At 50.0% G+C, this 15,991-nt stretch overlaps 1 protein-coding gene across 1 annotated transcript in view; it reads right to left on the reverse strand.

The window, feature by feature from the left end:
• The window catches only part of ABAT (4-aminobutyrate aminotransferase), a 111,593-nt gene extending 96,324 nt beyond the window's left edge, over positions 1 to 15,269 (reverse strand). The window contains exon 1 of the mRNA XM_033235796.1: positions 15,124 to 15,269. The gene's annotated coding sequence lies outside the window, so the exon portion shown is untranslated. The remainder of the gene's footprint in view (positions 1 to 15,123) is intronic.
• Between the last annotated feature and the right edge of the window lie 722 nt (positions 15,270 to 15,991).

The raw sequence follows: 15,991 nt of genomic DNA on the forward strand, positions 1-15,991 counted from the left end.
TCCACAGGATGGGGATGAGGGAGAAAAATTTATTTTTTTCTGTAGATTGAGTTGCACTGTTTGAATGTTTTATCACGTGCCATGATTGCCTATTCAAAAAACAAAGTCTACATAGACTTGAGGAATAAAGGCACAGGAAGGGAAGGAGGAGGGCTTCTAAGTCTCTGGCCCTTGGAGGTCCTCCAATAATCCCATGTTTGAAGACTTAAGTTTTGGAGCCAGGCAGATCCTAGTTCAAGTCCTGTTTCAAGTTCTTGCTACTTCTGTGACCTTGGTGAAGAAGCTTAAAGGTAGAGGACCTTTCTCACCTTATTGAGAGGTTAAAAATGAGATAGTCAGGCCGGGCGCGGTGGCTCAAGCCTGTAATCCCAGCACTTTGGGAGGCCGAGACGGGCGGATCACGAGGTCAGGAGATCGAGACCATCCTGGCTAACACGGTGAAACCCCGTCTCTACTAAAAAATACAAAAAAAAAAAAAACTAGCCGGGCGAGGTGGCGGGCGCCTGTAGTCCCAGCGACTCGGGAGGCTGAGGCAGGAGAATGGCGTGAACCCGGGAGGCGGAGCTTGTAGTGAGCTGAGATCCGGCCACTGCACTCCAGCCTGGGCGACAGAGCGAGACTCCATCTCAAAAAAAAAAAAAAAAAAAAAAAAGAGATAGTCCAAGTAGTACTCAGTGTCTTGTAGGTAGGAAGCATTTAACTTGTGACTGGGTGCGGTGGCTCATGCCTCTAATCCCAGCACTTTGGGAGGCCGAGACGGGCGGATCACGAGGTCAGGAGATCGAGACCATCCTGGCTAACACGGTGAAACCCCGTCTCTACTAAAAAATACAAAAAAAAAAAAAACTAGCCGGGCGAGGTGGCGGGCGCCTGTAGTCCCAGCGACTCGGGAGGCTGAGGCAGGAGAATGGCGTGAACCCGGGAGGCGGAGCTTGTAGTGAGCTGAGATCCGGCCACTGCACTCCAGCCTGGGCGACAGAGCGAGACTCCATCTCAAAAAAAAAAAAAAAAAAAAAAAAGAGATAGTCCAAGTAGTACTCAGTGTCTTGTAGGTAGGAAGCATTTAACTTGTGACTGGGTGCGGTGGCTCATGCCTCTAATCCCAGCACTTTGGGAGCCCAAGGTTGGAGCATTGCTTGAGGCCAGGAGTTTGAGACCAAAACCTTGGCAACATTGCAAGACCACGCCTCTACAAAAAAATAAAAAATAAGTAAAATAGCAGGGCGGGGAATGTGCCTATAGTTCCAGCCACTGAGGAGGCTGAGGCAGGAGGATCCCTTGAGCCCAGAGGTCGAGGCTGCAGTAAGCCACGATGGTGCCAGTGCACTCCAGCTTGGGCAACAGAGTGAGACCCCTGTCTCCTAAAAAAAAAAAAAGCATTCAAATCTTATCATCCAGTTTTCCAGTTTAACAACCATTCATATAATGTTTCAAAAGGTAGTTTTGTTGCTGCCATTTTACAGATGAGGAAACTGAGGTCTGGACAGAAGTCACTGGCTCCCGGGCACTCAGGGAGCCAGCAGCACAGCTGCTTTCCAGACACAGGACTATTCCCTGATCTCACAGGTCTAAGACACAGGCCTCATCCCAAGCCCCACTGCAGGCCTTTCAGGGGATGCACCGTGTGGGACCTGATGGATGACCCGCAAATGATCCGAGTTGTTGGCAGGTGGCTGCTGATGGAAGGAGTGCTCAGTCCAAACAAACAGCAAGCTGCTCAGCTTCTTTTTTTGTTTTGTTTTTGTTTTTTGAAACAGAGTCTTGCTGTGTCACCAGGCTGGAGTGTGGTGGCGCGACCTCAGCTCACTGCAACCTCCGACTCCCTGGTTCAAGCTATTCTCCTGCCTCAGCCTCCCCAGTAGCTGGGATTACAGGCACACGCCACAACACCCAGCTATTTTTTTTTTTTTTTTGTATTTTTAGTAGAGATGGGGTTTCACCATGTTAAACAGGATGGTCTCGATCTCCTAACCTCATGATCCACCCGTCTCGGCCTCCCAAAGTGCTGGGATTACAGACCAGAGCTCAGCTTCTGAAGAACCCGGAAGAGCTGGACCAAAGACTAGCACCTGCTCCGTGGGAGGGCAGGTGACCAAGTGCTCTCATCCAGATGTGCGTCCCCACCTCAGAGTCACTGTTTCCCACTCTTTCCCCGGTGCACCCACCATCTCTTCCTTCTCAAGGGAAAAAAACAGACTAGACCCAACCTGGCTCACCTGTGATCTGGGAGTGGTTCAGCAAGCTTCAGCATGCCTTCACCTCCACTCATCCAAGGCCACTCTGCACTTCCAAAGCCCCTGAGTACAAACAAGGTTGGTCTTGCACTCCATACCCTGTCTCTGGGGGCTAAGGAAAGCACTTTCAGACTTTGTCCATATACCACCAGTTCATATTGACCATTTATGACTTTTCAAGCCTTTCTCATCTGCAGTGGTAGTTGGTCTTCCCAAACTCTGCTGTGATCATTAGGTGAAAAGACATTATTGCACTCATTGATGGATGAGTAAACTGAGGCCAGAGAGAGCAGTGGGCATATGCAGAGGTGTCCCTGTGGGTCAGTCCTAGACACCAGGGCTCCACAGTCTTCAAGCCTCAGTTTCTCACTAGAAATGCTGCTTTTAGTAGGAAATTCTGGGCGAGTCAGTCATCCTTTTTGAGCTTCCATTTCCTGTCTCTGAAATCTGATGAGCCTTTCCTCAAAGGGCTGTTGTGAGCGACAAGGTGAGCAACTACACACAAACACAGCCAATGTGAGTGGCCGCTACTCATGGCTCATTGTCATTATCACGGGTAAAGCTGGAGCCAAAACTCTGTCCAGGATCCTCTGCATGTTTTCTCCCGTTTACCCTGTGAGTCTGCCTCTGAATCCCTCCCGGAACCTGTCCCTAGATCAGAATGTCCACACTCTTCTGTGTGTGGCTCTTCTTTGAGCCCTGCTTCCAGCCCCTTGCAGGATTGGACACTTAGGGCTGGGGCAGGATGCCAGGCATGCAAATCTGCATGCAGGCATTCATTTGCACAAATGCTCCTTGGTGTGCGCATTTCCAGGCTGTCTCCAGACCTGCGCTCAGCCTGCGAAGCCAGCAGAGTGCTATTTACAGCTCCGGGCAGAGAGAGGAGGCAGGCTTTGTTCCCATGCACAAAATAGCCCTGTCCTGCTTGGGTGGTGCCTTGCTCTTTTGGCTGGTGTTCAGCCAACCTTGCCCTGAAGGAGCTTCCAGGTTCTAAAACCTTTTGCAGGAAGGCCAGTAATCTGCCCCTGGGATTGGCTGTTTCTCTAACGAAACATGAGCTCAAAGGCTAGTGGGAGAAGGTGTCTGTTTACTCTCTATTCAGCTTCCAGGAGGATCTCTCTCAAGTGCTAATAAAATCACATCACTGCCTTGCTTAACTCTCTTCCATGGTTCCCTATGAGTCAAGTCCAAATTCATGACCATGGGTCACCTGGCGGGACATGATCTACTCTTCCTACAGCCTTCAGTTGCCACTCCTCATCCACTCATGCCTCTCCATCATTTGAACACTGTTTTGTTGTTGTTGTTGTTTGTTTGCTTTTTTGTTGTTGTTGTTTTGAAACAGAGTTTTGCTCTGTTGCTCAGGCTGGAGTGCAGTGGTGCAATCTTGGCTCACTGCAATCTCCGCCTCCTGGGTTCAAGCGATTCTCTTGCCTCAGCCTCCCAAGTAGCTGGGACTACAGGCGCACACTGCCAGGCCCGGCTAATTTTTTTTGTACTTTTAGTAGAGACAGGGTTTCACTGTGTTGCCCAGGCTGCTCACGAACTCCTGAGCTCAGGCAATCCACCTGCCTCAGTCTCCCAAAGTGCTGGATTATAGGCGTGAGCCACTGTACCCGGCTGAACATTGGTTTTACAGAAAAAAAGAGTTATGTGCTACCTGCTTACAACACAAAATTTTGGATTATCTGATTCTAGCCTTGTTCATTATTATTATTATTATTATTTCGAGACAGGGTCTCCATTGCCCAAGCTGGAGTGCAGGGGCGCAATCTTGGCTCACTGCAAACTACACCTCCTAGGCTCAAGCAATTCTTGTGCCTCAGCCTCCTGAGTAGTTGGGACTATAGGCACGCTTGACTAATTTTTTGTATTTTTGGTAGAGACAGGGTTTCACCATGTTGCCTAAGGTGGTCTCGAACTCCTGAGCTCAAGCAATCTGTCCACCTCGGCCTCCCAAAGTGCTAGGATTGCAGGCATGAGCTGACGTGCCTGGCCTTGTTCATTATTTTCAAACTATTTCGTTGACTCCTTTGTAAGCTGTAGAAAACTGGTAGACAAGCAAATTCTGCCTTGTCCAACCATGTTTGCCTCTGTTTGGAATCTATTTAGACGTCACTTTCCTCTTTACATATTTGTACTTTATTTGGCTGCTCCTTTGAACTGGTTCTAATGTCTGTCTGGTTCCCTCATTGAATGAGCCTAATAAAATCGTTGAGTGTTTGTTTTTGTATCTGTATGAGATTCATGGTTTTACCTCCGACTTTTTTTTTTTTTTTTTTTTTTTAGACAGGATTTGGCTCTGCTGCCCAGGCTGGAATGCAGTGGCATGATTATGGCTCAATGCAGCTTCGGCCTCCTTGACTCAAGTGACCCTCCTGCCTCAGCCTCCTGAGTAGCTGGGACTACAGGTGCACGTCACCACACCTGGCTAATTTTTAAAAGTTTTTGTAGAGAAGGGGTCTTGAGGGGTCTTACTATGTTGCCCAGGCTGGTCTCAAACTCCTGGGCTCAAGTAATCCTCCTGCCTCAGCTTCCTGAGTAGCTGGGACTACAAGCATGCATCACCATGCCCAGTTAATTTTAGTATTTTTTGTAGAGGTGGGGTTTGGCCATGTTGGCCAGGCTGGTCTTGAACTCCTGAGTTCAAGTGATCCACCTGCCTCAGCCTCCCAAAGCACTGGGATTGCAGGTGTGAGCCACCATGCCTGGCCTATTCTTCTTTTTTCCCCTGTGATTTTCTTGGAATGGTTTCCAATGAACTCCCTGGGCCTGTTCATGGTACTCTCCCTGCCCAGAGTCTCTTTTTCTTCTTCTCTGCCTTTTCCTCCTGAAATTTCTTCCCCAGAATCCCCAGGAACGGGGAGTGGTAACCTCTTTCTGCTTTGAGCTTGAACCTGTATTCACTCCCACACACCTTTGGCACTCTCCTCACTGTGTGTTTTTTGTTTCGGGGCCTGTTCCCGCATGGCTAGTCTAGAAGAGACGCTGGTGTGGTAGCTGAGTCTTTGTCTCTCCCTCCATCTCTCTCTGTCTCTCTCACACACACAGACACACAGACACACACACATACCCCTACTACTGTACTGCACATGGAAATCATACAGTGAACACACTCATTGACAAATGAATGAATGCCAGATGGCTACATCTGTCCACTCCAGATAAGCCACCAAAAGGGAGGCCTGGCTTTCTTTGTTCAATACTATAGATACCAGACAACCATGCTTGGAGTCTAGTAAGTACCCAATAAACACTGGTTGAATGAACCAAAAAATACAACTTAAGTTCTTGTTCTTGCATCACTTTTAAGTCATCTCTCCTTTCTCCACTTTCAGAGGACAGACCTAAGCAGCTTCAGAATGCTCCCCCTCCACCCCATATTTTCATCATCATTGCAGCATTTCAGTTCTTTTTTTTCTCTCTCTCTCTTTTTAGAAACAGGGTCTCACTATTTTACCCAGGCTGGAGTGTGCAGTAGCTATTTACAGGCATAATTCCACTACTGATCAGCACAGGAGTTTTCACCTGCTCTGTTTCTGACCTGGGCTAGTTCACCTCTTCTTGGGCAACCTGGTGGTCCTCCACTCCCAGGAGGTCACCATATTGATGCCGAACTAGTGCAGACACCTGATTAGCAGAGTACACTACGGCCCAGAACTCCTGGGCTAAAGCAATCCTCCTGCCTCAGCCTCCCGAGTAGCTGGGACTACAGGCATGTGCCACTCTGCTCAGTGGATACAACATTTCAATGCTCTTGATCCCATTCCCTTTATTTATTTATTTATTTATTTATTTATTATATTATTTTTTTTGAGGCGGAGTCTCGCTCTGTCGCCCGGACTGGAGTGCAGTGGCCGGATCTCAGCTCACTGCAAGCTCCGCCTCCCGGGTTTGCGCCATTCTCCCGCCTCAGCCTCCCGAGTAGCTGGGACTACAATCGCCCGCCACCTCGCCCGGCTAGTTTTTGTATTTTTAGTAGAGATGGGGTTTCACTGTGTTAGCCAGGATGGTCTCGATCTCCTGACCTCGTGATCCGCCCGTCTCGGCCTCCCAAAGTGCTGGGATTACAGGCTTGAGCCACCGCGCCCGGCCGGGGATCCCATTCCCTTTAAGGAGTGGAGGGTGAACTCCACTCTGCTTCATGGCCATCATGTGACCTTGGGCAAGGCACTGCTCCTCTAGGGTTCTGTTTTCCCATGGATAAAGCGAGGCCAGTGTAGACATTTCAACAGATAACATAAGGCAAAGATACAAATGGCCAATCATGCCTGAAAGATGCTTCAGCTCAGGCACCACTTACATCGTAACAGATGCTGTCAATATAACTTATCAGCAAAGTTATCCCTAGCTTAGCTCTGAGTGTGCGGGTTACAGATCTGTCTAAAATAGGCTTCTCAAACTTAAAAGTGCACACAAATCACCCCAGGGGATATTGTTAAAATGCAGATTCACATTCTGTAGTTCCGGGTGGGGCCCAAGATTCTGCATTTCTAGCTAGCTCCTAGATGATGCAATGCCGCTGGCTGCCGGAACACACTTTTAGTAGTAAGGTACTAGAACACGGTGGTTCCCACCTTTGAAGGAATTCTCAGTGCAGCCCAGGGACAGAGTGCTGGTAAGCTGCCGATATCCAAGGTAATAGATGTTACCACCTAAATGGGAGATGCTGGCAGTGAAGGTTACGGGACCTCTGAGAATGGACAAGGTTGGCAGGGGTCGGGGGCTGGTCCAGGATTCCTAGAGAACATGGAAATAGAGTTGGGAGCATTCTTCCCACCAGTGATTCTACTAAATCATAATTCTGGTGGGCAGGGGCATCAATCTGTGTTTTAATAAGCTCTTGAGGGGATTCTGATCCTGACGTTTGAAAAACACTGTGCTAGATAGAGATAAAGGGGTAGGCTACTCTGGTTGAAGAACAGCGTTCTGTTTTCCCACGGTAGAGTTTGTAAATTGGATTCATTTATTCATCCATTCAGTCACACATGCATCCATCAATCTAGCCAACCAACAAAGGGGCTGTGTCTGTCCATCCATGCATCCATCCACACGCCCCGCCATCCAACATCCAACAAATACATGCTGAATGCCTCGTGTGTGTGTGTGTGTGTGTCTGTGTGTCTGTGTGTATCCTGTTAGGCACAAGCAATCTGATTGAAATTGTAGATATACACGTCTGTCTTAGCCTCTAACCAGTGATTCTCAACTGGGGCAATCTGGTTCCCCAGGGGACACTTCATAATGCCTGGAGACATTTCCGGCTGTCACAACACGGAGGAAAGTATGTTGCCAGCATCTCGTGGGTGGAGGCTAAGAATGCTGCTAAATATCCGGCACAGGACGGCCTTGCTTCCACGTCAGTAGTATAGAGGTGGACCAGGAGTGGTGGCTCACGCCTGTAATCCCAGCACTTTGGAAGGCCGCGGCGGGCGGATCACCTGAGGTCACAAGTTCAAGACCAGCCTGGCCAACATGGTGAAACCCCATCTCTACTAAAAATACAAAATTTACCCAGGTGTGGTAGTGGGCGCCTGTAATCCTAGCTACTTGGGAGGCTGAGGCAGGAGAATCGCTTGAACCCGGTAGACAGAGGTTGCAGTGAGCTGAGATTGTGCCACTGCACTCCAGCCTGGGCAACAGAGCGAGACTCCATCTCAAAAAAAAAAAAAAGGGAGAGAGAGAGATACCAGTCATTGGATTAGGGGCCACTCTAATGCAGGAAGACCAGATAACTAATTATTTCTGTAAAGGCTCTATTTCCAAACTAGGTCCTATTCATAGGTTCCAGGTAAACATGATCACACCACTGCACTCCAGCCTGGACAACAGAACAAGACTCCCTCTCAAAAAAAAAAAAAAAATGTGTTGAGGCTGAGAAACTTTCCAGCAGACTGTGAGTTCCTGATGGGCAGAAAGTGGTGGTATTCCCAGGATCACAAGACAGTGTGTGACCTACAGGAGCTGAGCAAATATTTAAGTGGATGAAGAAATAGTGACACAAAGAAACATTCATTTATATAAAGAACTCTGGGCCAGGTGAGGCGGTTCACACTTGTAATCCCAGCACTTTGGGAGGTCGAGATGGGAGAATTGCTTGATCCTAGGAGTTCAAAACCAGCCTGGGCTACATAGGGAGACTCCATCTCAACAAAAAAATGCTTTTTAAAAAATTAGCCAGGTGTGGTGGCACCTGTTGTTCCAGTTGCTTAGAAGACTGAGGCAGAAGGATCATTTGAACTTGGGAAGTCAAGGCTGCAGTAAGCTATGATCATGCCACTGCACTGCAGCTTGGGTGACAGGGTGAGAAGAAAAAGAAAAAAGAAGAACTCTTACAGCTCAAGAACAAAAAGACAACTCAATTCAAAAATGGGCAAAGAACTTGAGTAGACATTTCCCCAAAGATAACATAAAAATAACCAGCAAACACATAAGATGCTCAATGCCATCAGTCATTGCGGAAATGCAAATCAAAACCACAACGTGGTACTGCTTCACACTTGCCACAGTGACCCCAATAATAATGATCAAAAAGTGGAGGTTGGGTGCAGTGGCTCATGCCTGCCATCCCAGCACTTTGGGAGGCCGAGGCAGGCGGATCATTTGAGGTCAGTAGTTCAAGACCAGCCTGGCCAACATGGTGAAACCCTATCTCTACTAAAAATACAAAAAACTTAGCCAGGCGTGTTGGTGGCCCACGAGTGTAATCCCAGTTACTTGGGAGGCTGAGTCAGAATTGCCTGAACCCAGGAGGTGGAGGCTGCAGTGAGCCGAGATCACAGCACTGCACTCCAGCCTGGGTGACAGAGGAAGATTCCCCCGACCCCCCCAAAAATAAATAAAAATAAAATAGTGAAAATGGTCAATTTCATGTTATGTGTATTTTACCCCAATTTAAAAAATACATTTCTGCATTCAATCAATGCTCCTTGAGTATCTACTGTGTGCATAGGGAAGTGTGCTATGCATTTGAGATACAAGAATAAATGTGATGGACGTGATGGATGTGATGGCTGCTTCCAGGCAATTACGGATTGGGAGGAAATCCAGCAAACAGCGATGGACCCAAGAAATCTAGGGTGTGATGGACCCAGGAAGTCTAGGATGTAGATGACAGGAGTTGGGAGGAGGAGAAATGGTTTTCCTGGCTGGAGGTTGGGGGAGGGTCGGGGGAGTCTACCTATAAAAGCAATGTGAGATAGCTTTTGAAGGAGGAGGAAAACTTGCCCTTGGAGAGTTAATCTTATTATTGAAGGGATGTGTAATTAGAGGTCACATGATGGCATCCCATCCCTGCAACAGGTAAGACAGTTTAATGTGTGGAGTGTCTAGAGAAAGCAAGGATGGTTAGACCCCAGGAAGGAGGAGCTAGAACACAGACCCCCTCAGAGAGCTCCCTCTGGCTTTCTGCTAAAAGCTCCTGCAGCGGAGTGGTCATGGTGGATCTGAGGGCAGAGTGAAGAAGTGAGGACAAATGATTCAGCCTGCTAAGCATTCTTGGGGCCTCAGGAGCCCCCACTGTCCTTTCTGAGGCTTTTGTCTTCTGCCTCCTGGCAAGGAGCAGGCAAGCAGACAAAAAGGCGGGAGAGACCAGGGCTTGTGTTAATTAAGCACCTACTAAGTACCAGGGGTTGGAACACATGGTTTTATGTAATCCTCACAGCAGCCCAATGAGGGAGGTTCTACTATTGCCTCCTCCTTCTACCATTTTTTTTTTTTTTTTTTTGGCTTTCATGTTTTTTCTTTGTCTTTTAGCTATTTTAAAGATAGAGAAATGAGGCACTGAGAGTTAAAGTGGCTGGCCTGAGGTCACCACGCGGGTGAAAGCTGGATTCAGGGGAAGTCAGTCTCATACCAGGATCCCTCTAGGTGCTCAGAAAAGGAATTCCCCCATGGTAAGGAAGGAGGCCTGGCCTGCTGAGATGAGCCTCAGATTCCTGTTTCTTGGCCCCAAAAACTACAGGCAAACTCAAAGCTGAATTTCGCCACTGGCAACTTCTGGTGTGACCAAGTCTCTCAACCACTGTGGGTTGTGCTCTACTCATTTTAATTTTTATTTTGTGATTAATTATTTAGAGTCTCCCTTTGTTGCCCAGGCTGGAGTGCAGTGGCTGGTTCACAACTCACTGCAGCCTCAAACTCCTGGGCTCAAGTGGTTCTCCTGCCTCAGCCTCCCAAAGTGCCGGGATCACAGATGTGAGCCAAGGTGGCCAGCTCACTTTCCTCACACTTAATGCATGGGAAGCTGGTGGAGATTTATTTTCTTCTTCTTCCCCCATGAATATGTTCTCATACATATATACTATCTAGGTCCCTCTAATTCCCCACTTCCCTAACTATCTATGTTCATGCATATTTACTTTAAAAAAAAAAAAAAGGATCATACTGGCTATATTGATTCTGTGACTTTATCTTTTTCATTAAATAATATGCCTCAGGAACCTTTCCAGGTCAGGAATGTGGATCCACCTCATTCTTCTAAAGACTGCTCATTCTCCCACATGAATGCATATGCTGTGACCCATTCCTATGCTGGTGTTGCAGGCTCTGCCATAGACATTTTTATGTGATGTCAGTGCAAGTGTGAGCATTTCTATGAGAGATTTTTCAAAGTGGGATTGCTGGACCGAAGGGCATGCCATTGAAGTTTCGAAAGACCCTGATAACTAATCTGAAGAGGGCCCAGAACTCAGTTGTTTCTCAAACAATTTCTGGCATGGATGTTTCTTTGATCCTTGGTGGAGAAGCGGGTGATGGTCTTAGGCAAGTCTTTTAACCTCTGGGAGCCTTAGTTTGCTTATCTGTAGAGTGAGGAACAGTGTCATAGACACAAGAGTGCTTTGGAGACGATAAGGTCCTATGTAGGCTGGACGCTGTGGCTTATTCCTGTAACTCACACCTGCAACCCCAGCGCTTAGGGAAGCCAAGGTGGGAGGATCACTTAAGCCTAGGAATTCAAGACCACTCAACTCTGTCTCTACTGGAAAGAAAGACAAAAACCAAACAAGAGGCCGGGCGCGGTGGCTCAAGCCTGTAATCCCAGCACTTTGGGAGGCCGAGACGGGGGGATCACGAGGTCAGGAGATCAAGACCATCCTGGCTAACACGGTGAAACCCCGTCTCTTCTAAAAAATACCAAAAACTAGCCGGGCGAGGTGGCGGGCGCCTGTAGTCCCAGCTACTCGGGAGGCTGAGGCAGGAGAATGGCGTGAACCCGGGAGGTGGAGCTTGCAGTGAGCTGAGATCCGGCCACTGCACTCCAGCCTGGGTGACAGAGCGAGACTCCATCTCAAAAACAAAACAAAACAAAACAAAACAAAACAAAACAAACAAACAAAACAAAACCAAACAAGAAAATCCTGTGTAAATGTGAGAAATTAAAAACTGTTATTAACATTGGAAGCCTCCACAGCTAGACACATCTCCTTCTCCTCATTACATGGAAACCAAAACAAGGAGCTTGTGCAAGAAGCTGTTTTTGGTTTGTTTTTTTTTTTTAATTTTTTTGGAGACAGGGTCTCACTCTGTCACCCAGGCTGGAGTGCAGTGGTGTGATCACGGCTCACTGCAGTTTCGACCTCCCCCGGCTCACGCAATTCCCCCACCTCAGCCTCCCAGGTTGCTAGGACTACAGGGGCATGTCACCTTGCCCAGCTAATTTTTTTTCCTGTATTTTACAGAGATAGGGTTTTGCCATGTTGCCCACGCTGGTCTCAAACTCCTGGGCTCAAGCCTACCACCCGCCTCAGCTCGGAAGCTGTTTTATATTAAGTATTAACTATGTTTAAGGCCATGTAGTAGACCAGCAGTTTTCAATAGGGAAGGAAAAGGATGATTTTGCTCCCCAGGGCACATCTGGCAATGTCTACAGACATTTCTGATGGACATGACTCACGGGGTGGGGAGTGTCACTGGCATCTAGTGGGTAGAGACCAGAGGCGCTGCTGAATGTCCTACAATACACAGGCGGGGTCCCACGACAAAGAATCCTCCGACCCAAATGTCAACAGTGCCCAAGATGAGAACCTCTCATTTAGACCTGTCTCTTTTCTGATGTCCAACTCCAACAAACCTCATTCAAAGATGAGGAACTGAGGCTCACAGACATGAATGACTTGCCTAAGGTTCCACAGACAGACACTACCAATGACCAACTCTCTGCTCCATCTGGCTTCAGGGTCTGTGGTCCATTCCATATACTGCACTGTCACTCTGGGAAGGCATTGCCTTGTCCCCAGGCGCCTTAGCCCTGGCAGATTATCTACAGCAAGGGTTACAAGTTTTGCTTTAAGGCAAAAGCACCTCCCCACTTCATGATTACAGGTTTTATGACTTTGCACTTGTAATCATTGTTTCTGCTCATTTGCTGTGTGCTAAACATTTTATGAGAATTAACTCATTTTACCCCAAGGAGATGTCACAGAGAGGTTAAGATCAGACACTAAGTGACAGATTTGTGCTCTAGACCCAGATAAGAGGCCTCCAGGGACCAACCTCTCGACCTCTCTACCGTGGTTCCCCTCATGCTTTGAACTTCGCCTTGGCAAAGTTGGGGCACAACAACCAATCCTTTCGCTGGGAACTGGGTGGGGGCAGAAACAGAGAGAGCCCCTACTTCAGACTCTCTCATTTGTAGGGTCCCAGTCCCTGCTGCCTAGGGGGATGGTCCTAGACAATCTGCCAGAATTTCAGCTCTTTTCCCATGCAATGCCCCAGGAGAAAAGACACACGGCTCTGAATAGAGACGAGACAATGTGCAGGGAACTCAAAGCCAGAGGGCACGGGCAGGGGCTAAGAGGGAGGGGACCTTGGAGGGAAGGGATGTGACATCCTCAGGGTCTGTCCAAAGTTCTTGTAGCAAAGCCAGCTAGGCAACTGAGGTTCCTGCAGTAGCCTCCACTCCAGCATCTGATGCTTATTAGCTGCAACTGATCTTATTAGCTCTCCTGGGTCAATGTGGATTTTGGCAAGCCTAGATTTGGCAATGGCCTCAATACAAAGATCACACGGGGGAAGCGGGGATGCACGGACACCCAGGAATGCTTTCCCTGAGGCAACCTGCTGGGGAACGGCTTGAGTTCCAGCTCTGCCCCTTCCTGGCTTCATGACCTTCGCAGAGCCCTGGCGCTTCCTCTGACAAGTGGGGACTTGGGACCCAGCAGTCCCCAAGTCCCCATTGTAAATGTGAGGACGGAGTCTTGTGTCAGGGATCCTAGCACCCTAAGGGTTCTGGAGGGGTTGGGGCCAGTTGTCACCCACAGGCTGGCTGACCTTGAGTAAGTCTCTTCCCCTTCTGTGCCTCTGTGTGTTTAACCGTCAAAGGAAGGGGCCACATCTTTAATGTAGAAGCCCTTTTAGGTCTTAGGACTCCAGAGTGGACCATTTACCTCTCCCCGGGGCTGATCTCTTTGGGCCTCGAGGAAACACATTTCTCTATGACTCCACACCGCAGCACAGGCTCCAAAGAGCAACACACGACTCACTGCCACCCTCTCTTCTGCCTCCCAACCTGACCCACCAGAGAAGAGCTCTTCCCACCCCCTCCCCACCCCCAGGTCACCAACATCCTGTCCCTTAGTCTAGCTCCATCAAAGCAGCAAAGCCAACACCGTCTCCTCCCCATTGGATGGGCCCAGCAGCACCCATCTCTCTTGGCTGAATGCCCAGGTAATTCCACCAGGCAATGCCCACAGGCGCTTGCGGGGGTGCACAGGAGTTTAGGGGGGAAATGGGGGTCCTCTTGAAAGAGGGCCAGCAGTCCTCTCAGACTGTAAGACAGGATGCACTGAACACAGCCCTTTGTGTGTGTGTTGGGGTGGGGGGTGGGGGAGAGGTGGCGGGTGGTCTCTGCTGGTCCTACTGCCTCAGAGGCCATCTCTGCTGTCAGAGTTTGAAGACTCCTGGAAGGGTCTCTAGGCCCCGGATCCCAGTTTCAAGAGCTCCAGTCTTACTAAATCTCACTGAATCCCCCCTGGTCTTACCTTGGCCAGGGTGGGTGAGGAAAGGTGAGAGGATGTGAAATAGGTGGGGCAGCCAGGTGTGGGAGTGGAGCTGGGGTGAGGTAGAGAAGGATGGGATTGGGAGCGGTGGGAAGATGGCGCAGGGCGTTACTAGGTTGGGGTTTGTGTGAAAGGGCTTGGGAGGAGTGGAGGGAGGTGGATGACTTGGAGGGGTGGCCAGACCTTTGCCCTGCTCCTGAGTATGAAGATCCCTCATTTTACATGTTTACTGGGGAGGAGACGGGAAATCCCCAAAACCCTTTAATGTGGTGGTGTCAGAGGCCACCCTGCCTCTCTGACGGGTGGGGAGGGGTCTCCGGCAGGGCTAAGGGTGAATCATCTATCTCTCCAGGGCCCAGTATCTAGGGTGGGAGGGTGACTTGCAGGTCTCTGCTTCAGGATTTCCTTGTCTTATGATGGGGGGAGAGCTTCCATTTTTCATGGAGGGGGAGGTCACTGTAATTTATGAGCTGAGAAGACCCCCCATTATTCCGAAAGAGAGGGGGAAGGAAGACACCCAAACTTATTTTTTTAAGGATGGGGAAGGGGAAGGGGCATCAGTCTCCCAAGAGGTGAGGGGGCTCTAGAGACCTGGGGACCACTTTTAGGGGCCACATTCTATTTCAAGGGGTAAAAGGGAGAGGACTTCTGTCTAGAGCTGGAGCCAGGAGGTAGGGCCCATTTCTGAAGGAGAAAGGAAGGTATTTCGCTCTCTAGGGGGTGGGAGCTGCTGTCTTTTCGGGGGAGGGGCCTCGCGCCTTGGGAAGATGAGGGCTCCGTTTCTGAGGAGAAGATGCCCAGGTTTTGCTCCCTGGGGGCAGGGCAGAAGGACCTCCTCTCTGCTCTCCTCGGAAGGGCCCGTCCCAAGCCACCCGGCGCCTTGCGCTCACCTCCAGGCCCCGGCTCCGTTCCGCGGGATCCGAACCGCCGGGTTCCGACCTGCGGGATGCGCGCCCCGAGTTCCGGCCGCGCTGGGTGTCTGCTCGGCTTCCCCCAGCGACTCGCTGGACTCTCTGGCTCCGCCGAGCGTCCTGGCCAATCAGCGCCGCCAGCCCCGGCCCTCGCTCTCGCCGCAGCCAATGGTTGCGCCCGCCACGGGCCACCGCCCCCGGGAGGGAGGGGGCAGGCGGGGCGGGGGCAGAGTCCAGCCTCCGGGGGCGGGAGAGACGAGAGCTGGGGCGGGACCGACCCGGGGGCTGGGAAGAGGGACCGCGAGGGCTGGGAGGAACTGCTGGGGCTGGGGAGGAGACGGCTGAGTATCCCCGTCAAGTTGTGCGGACGCTGGACCCTCAGGGGGGCAACTCCATAGGTTGATTTAACCTAGATCTTAATGGGCCTTTTACACCCTCAGGGCTGCAGGCTAGTGTAGCTCCACCTCCGCTCGCGTCTCGGCTCCGGTCTCTGGAGCTCTAGAGTCAGAATCAGAAGGGTTCCCTTTGCGGAGGAGAGAAGGAGCATCCCGCCCTCCCCACCTCAACCCCCATCTCGGCCCTAAGGGCCCTGCCAGCCCTTCTTGCTCCCAGCGAGTCTCCTCCGCCTGGCCCCAGAGCTCCGGAAGACAAACAGGGCACTGGGAGTCAGAGGTGGTTCCTTTTGCATGACCTGGAGCAGGTCACTGCGCCTCCTGATCCTCAATTTCCTGAAATTGGGACAACAGAGATCGTACCTCCTTCGTGGGTATAAACGAGACCCTAGATGTGATGAAGGTCCCTTTCTACCATTGTATAAAATGCTGTGTGGAAGCTACGTAATACTCAG

This window comes from Trachypithecus francoisi, unplaced genomic scaffold, assembly GCF_009764315.1.
Source record: "Trachypithecus francoisi isolate TF-2019V2 unplaced genomic scaffold, Tfra_2.0 Lachesis_group15, whole genome shotgun sequence".
Taxonomy (NCBI): domain Eukaryota; kingdom Metazoa; phylum Chordata; class Mammalia; order Primates; family Cercopithecidae; genus Trachypithecus; species Trachypithecus francoisi.